Genomic DNA, 5,902 nt, shown 5'->3' with positions numbered 1-5,902 from the left:
ACTCAAGGACCGAGCCAAGTACTGCCTGGACAGAGTGACCCTAAAGGACTGTGCCAAGTACTGCAGAGAGAAGGCAACCCCCAAGGACTACGCCCAGTACCCATGGGCCAAGGAACCCAAGGCATGAGCCAAGTTCTGACCATTATCGCGGCAGGTGAGTCACCCCGGCAGCCGATGCCGTCTCCTGGGGACCCCCGGCTTCCTCAGGCTGAGTCACAAGTTGGTTTTCTCTCTCTGGAGGTCAGAGCTTGAGCAGCCATTAATCTAGGTGTAGATAAGCCAGCCGTCTCCAGACCCTGTGAGTTACACCGCGCCCGGCCTGCGGTGCACATCAAGATAACCTAGAACATCTCTGAGATGAGAGAGGTACCAGGTAAGTCATACTCGGGCTGAATCTCCCCTGACCGTGATTAGCCGGTTCACACAGGATCATTTTGCAGTGTCTCCGCAATATTCACACTCCTTCACACAGCAAACTCTGGTTTACCCTGCCCCGGCTTACTACCAGCTGAGCCGAAATCTGAGGATCACAGTTGAGAGCCAGCCCCGTGCGACACCTCTCCCCCCACCACACACACCAAACCAAGGTAGAACTACCAATCGCTAGGGAGCGACTAAGCCAGGCGCCGGTGGCTCACGAATCCTCGCTACTCAGGAGGCCGAGATCTGAGGGTTGCCAGCCCAGGCAGAAGTCTGTGAGCCTCATCAATAAACTACCAGAAAGTCTGAAGTGGAACTGTGGCTCAAGTGGTCAAGCACCAGTCTTGAGCAAAAAAACAAAACAACGCAGGAGTATATCACTGAGGCCCTGAGTTCGTTAGGTGCACGCGTGCGCGTGTGCACACACACACACACACACACACACACACACTCTAGTACTTACCTTGCTAGGTTTTGAACTTCCCTGGAGCTGTTCCTTTCTTCCCAGTTTCTCTCTTTCACAAAGGGAGTATGGTCCTGTGGACTGGGGCGGCCCAGAGCCTGTGTTTCCAGCTGGAGGGGTTCAGGGCTCAGGAGGAACATTGCTTCAAGATGACTAGTCTCTCGTCTCACCCCACACTCTTATTAGATAACACTGGTTGAGCAACAGCCTGGTATCCACACCTGTAATCCCAGCGACTCAAGAAGGCTGAGATCTGAGGGTCAAGGGTCAAAGCCACCCCAGGGCAAGAAATACACAAGACTATTATCTCCAGTAACCCACCAAAAAGCCAGAAGTGGAACTGTGGCTCAGGTGGTAGAGTGCCGGCCTTGAGCCCCAAAAGCCTAAGGGACAGCGCCCCGGTTTGCATGTTTCAAACGCACACACGGATAACCCTGGAGACGGAGCCCGTATCCAAAATGCTGCAACGACAGTTGTTGAACTTTTGGAATCTGGCAGGATTTGGAAATATGGTGAGATAATTTTGACAGAGAATTTCTGGAATCATGACATATCCAGTCAGTCTGAACACAAAATTCATTTTGTCTCATATGCTCCTCAGCAGCACCTGATTTTTTTTTTTTTTTGGTAGGTCATGAGGCTTGAACTCTGGGCTTGGACGCTGTCCCTCAGCTCTTCAGCTCAAGTCCAGCATTCTACCAGTTGAGCTGCAGTACCACTTCCGGTTTCCTGGTGGTTTATTGGAGGTAAGAGTCTCAGACTTTCCTGCCTGGACTGGCTTTGAACCGTGATCCTCAGATCTCAGCCTCCTGAGTAGCTGGGATGACAGGTGTGAGCCACTGGCCCCCTGTTCCCCCACACCCCATAATTTTAAGTGTTTTTTGGGGGGGGTCCGGCCGTGGGGCCTGAACTCTGGGCCTGGGCGCTGTCCCTCAGCTCTTCAGCTCAAGGCCAGTGTTCTACCACTTGAGCCACAGCACCACTTCCGGCCTTTTTTTTTTTCTGCTTATGTGGTGCTGAGGAATCAAACCCAGGGCCTCATGGATGTAAGGCAAGCGCTCTACCACTGAGCCACCTTCCCAGCCCTTAAGTGTTTTCTGTGTGGTCATTGGGATTGGGCCCCAGGGTCCCCAGAGCTTACCTGGCTAGCTCCTCTTGCTTAACTTGCTCGACTTCTTTTGGTCTCTGCATCACCTTGAGCCTTGCCTCAAGCCCTGCTTTTTTCTTTTGTGCTGGTGATTTTAGAGATAGAGTCTACTGTTCTTCCCTGCCTGCACTGGCTGGCTTCAGCTTGTCATCCTCCGGTGTCAGTCCTGTGAGGAGCTAGGATTATAGGCACAAGCCCCCCGTGCCTGGCACAACTTTCTCTTGTGTCCTGGGGTTTGCACTCAACGCTTCACAACTGTTAGGGAGGCCCACCACCCGCACTGTGTGTGTGTGTGTGTGTGTGTGCGCATGCACGCACGCACGCGCGTGGGTACACACACGCACGTGCACATGCCAGTCCAGGGGCTTGAACCCAGGGCCTAGACGGTGTCCCTGAGCTTTTATGCTCAAGACTAGCACTCTACCACTTGAGCCACGGTGCCACTTCTGGCTGTTTGGTGGTTAAGTGGATCTGAGAGTTTCATGTACTTTCCTACCCCGGGCTGGCTTTGAAGTGAGATCCTCCAATCTCAGCCTCCTGAGTAGCTAGGATGACAGCCCATCGCAACTTTTCACCTGATAGTTTCTTTAGTCAGTCTATCCCCACTGGACCTGCTCTGGCCGCAGGCCTCTTAAACAGTGGTAGCTCAGGAGACGGGCTGGTAGGTGCGAGGTGATGGATGCTCAGGAGACGGGCTGGTAGGTGCGAGGTGATGGATGCTCAGGAGATGGGCTGGTAGGCGCGAGGTGATGGATGCGTTTGGATGTCGTGGGAGGTCCCGACAGCGCTCCCCAGAACAGCCACACAGACGCTGCCCTGCTGGGCGGGGTGTGTGCACACCTGCAGTCCTGGGATCCCTGGAGCCCAGGAGTTCAAGACCAACCTGGGCCACGCAGCTAGACCTTCCCTCTACAAACGACGGCGTCTGGTTATCAGAATGGCTTTGGGAAGTCCATGGGATGATGCCCCTCCCCTCCCCCCACCTCCGCATGGTCACCCTCTGTGAGGCCCCACGCCCGGTCAGACCCCGACCTTCCCCCACACTCACAGGCCTTCCTCTCTCCCTCTGCACCCCATGGAGGGGCGGTGGCTCCCTGCAGCCGCGACCTTCGGCCACACAAGGACCGGAAGGGACAACAATCCTGTCCCTGGGGACCGAGGGCCAGCTCAGAGAAGCACCGGGTGACTCCTCGGCTGCCCCTCCCCGGGATGCAATGCTGCAGGAAAAGGCAGCCCCGCTCCTGGGGGTGCCCGCCCCACCCCCACATCCTTCCACTCCGGGCCTGGTCCTCCCAGGCCTGTGCTCTGCCAGCATGCGGCCCACATGGCCGGGCATGGGGGGGGGGAGGGGGGAAGGGCTGGCTTCCCACGCGCAGAGTGACATTTCCAGGGTTCTGCACAATGGACAGGCTGCAGACCACGATCGTGGGCCGCTAGCCCAGGGAGAGGAGGGTGAGTAACGGAATCTCAAAGACTACCTGACACCGAGGGGGCTCCCGCCCGTGGGCTCCCCCAGCTCCTGTTGCCGGTGGTTCTTTTTTTTTTTTTTTTCTGTCAGTCCTGGGGCTTAAACTCAGGGCCTGGGCGCTGTCTCTTAGCTTCTTTTACTCAAGACTAGCACTCTACCACTCGAACCACAGCACCACTCCCAGCCTTTTCTGTGTAATTGGTACGGAAGAATCGAACCCGGGGCTTTTTTGTGCATGCCAGGCAGGTGCTCTGCCACCGAGCCACAGTCCCAGCCCCTGTGGTTTTTCTGAGTTGTCATGAAGTTCCATTTAGTCTCCGGCAGTAAATACGGAGCAGGAGACAATCCTGAAGATGGACGTTTTCTAGAAGACACGAGGTCCCCACAGCTCTGAAGGCAGAGCTGCGTCTCTGCTGTACACAGCCTCTCTCAGAGGAGCAACCATGGAGCTAATGGATGCGGAATGCAGCCAACTTTCCACAGAGGTGACAAAAATGCAATAAAAAATAATTGTCTGGGGCTTGTTAGAGCCCCATACTTTATAAAGCTCTTTTGAGGAGTAAGAACTGCTTCATGTCTGTAGGCTCTTGGGTGTGTGTGTGTGTGTCCCCAGTCCTGGGTGCTGTCCCTGAGCCTCTTTGTGTTCAAGGCTACTGCTCTACTGCTTGAGCCACAGCACCATTTCTGCCTTTTTCTGAGAGATTTATTGGAGGTAAAAAGTCTCCCAGGCTTTCCTGTCCAGGCTGGCTTTGAACCAGGATCCTCAGATCTCAGCCTCCTGAGCAGGACTACAGGTGTAAGCCACTGCTCCCAGCTGAGTCACAAGAGTTTCAAGAAAACTTGTGTAACGTTACGCTCCAAGGTTTACTTAACCAAGGTTTGAAACTAGCCCAGGCAGGAAAGTCTGTGAGACTCTTAGCTCCAATGAACCAGTAAAAAGCCAGAAGTGGCGCTGTGGTCTAGTGGTAGAGTGCTAGCATTGAGCGTGAGAGTTCAGGGACAGTGTCCAGGCCCAGAGTTCAAGCCCCACAACTGACCAAAAAACAAACAAACGACTCCAGGATTGGACATTGTTCACACCTGCAATCCCAGCGACTAGAGAGGTGGATATAGGAGGATGGAGATTGGAGGTCAAATCCATTTGGGCATGCCCAGAACTCCAGCTCCTCGGGAGGAGGGCGAAACAGGGAGATCTGCGTGTAACGTCCCCGGTGGCCCATTCCAGCCGAGCTGGAGCCTCTCGGAGGTCGCCCACTCGCCTGGGTCTCCTTTCCTAGGCCTCCCCGGACTGCCTTCCCTTCCCCTAAAACTCGAGTCCCCGCAGGGCCTGAAGGCCAGTGTGCGCTCACACCTGAGGAACTGTGCGTGGACGCTGGCTGCTGACCGGAGCCCCTCCGGCCTCCGAGTCCAAACCTCCATCCCCGCTGCCTCCACCGGACAACCAACTGCTCGCTCCGTGGGGTTGGCCGGGGGCCTTGACTCTGTGGGCCACGCACGGCTGGCGACGGTGGCCGCCTCGGGGGGACGGCCCGCGGGTCAGCTGGGGGGGGACGGCCCGCGGATCGGGGGGGGGGGACGCGCCCTTCCCATTGGTTCGTGGGCGGCACCGCGGAAAGGCCACGCGCTGTCGGTCACCCAAGTCCACCCCACGGCACAGACTGGGCGACCAGGCCAGACCTGCCCGGCCCTCGGCCCCGGCCCTGGGGCTGCAGCACAGGGGCCAGCACTGGCTGGGCCCCTCCTCCTACCACGCCCATCCCGGAGGCCACACCCCTGGAGGGCTTCGCGGCCCCGCCCATCCAGAGACCACGCCCCCAGAGCCCCTCCCGGTACCACGCCCATCCAGGAGACTACGCCCCTGGAGGGCTTCGCGGCCCCGCCCACCCAGAGACCACGCCCCCAGCACCCCTCCCGGATGCCACGCCCATCCCGGAGACCACGCCCCAGAGGCAACGCCCATCCCGGAGGCCACACCCCTGGAGGGCTTCGCGGCCCCGCCCATCCCGGAGACCACGCCCCCAGAGCCCTCCCGGAGGCCACGCCCTATCCCGCCCGCGCCTCGGCCTGACGTGGGGCGGGGCAAAGCGGAGGCCGCCGGGCTCCGGGAGGCCTGGGGTGGCCCGGCGGCCGGGGAGCGACGGCGCGGGGCCCCGGGGAGGGAGACGGACGCGAGGCGGGGCCGGGGGGCGCTCGGGTCGATGAAGAGTCGCGAAGAGCACGTCCGTCCCTCTTGCTGTACGGCACCCCGTTACTCGGCGTCTTTGGGGCCTTCGCCGCACTTCCGGTTGTGCTTTCCGGGCGCGGACCTTCTTCCCAGGCCCCCTCTTTCCCAGACGCCCCCGCGCCGCGGCCTCGTCTCCGGGCGGGGCTCCCGGCGTGCACCGCGCGCTCCGGGGCGGCGCGT

General features: G+C 58.7%; 1 protein-coding gene across 2 annotated transcripts in view; it reads left to right on the top strand.

Annotated features, from left to right (window-relative positions):
* The first annotated feature begins 5,705 nt into the window (after positions 1 to 5,705).
* The window catches only part of Rad52 (RAD52 homolog (S. cerevisiae)), a 9,135-nt gene continuing 8,938 nt past the window's right edge, over positions 5,706 to 5,902 (top strand). For both annotated transcript variants that reach the window (XM_013023687.1, XM_013023686.1), the window contains exon 1: positions 5,706 to 5,900. The gene's annotated coding sequence lies outside the window, so the exon portion shown is untranslated. The remainder of the gene's footprint in view (positions 5,901 to 5,902) is intronic.

The sequence above is a fragment of the Dipodomys ordii genome, unplaced genomic scaffold (genome assembly GCF_000151885.1).
Source record: "Dipodomys ordii isolate 6190 unplaced genomic scaffold, Dord_2.0 Scaffold69, whole genome shotgun sequence".
NCBI classification, from domain to species: Eukaryota; Metazoa; Chordata; class Mammalia; order Rodentia; family Heteromyidae; genus Dipodomys; species Dipodomys ordii.
Note: the sequence above shows the minus strand (reverse complement) of the source record. Positions and strands in the feature narration are given on the sequence as shown.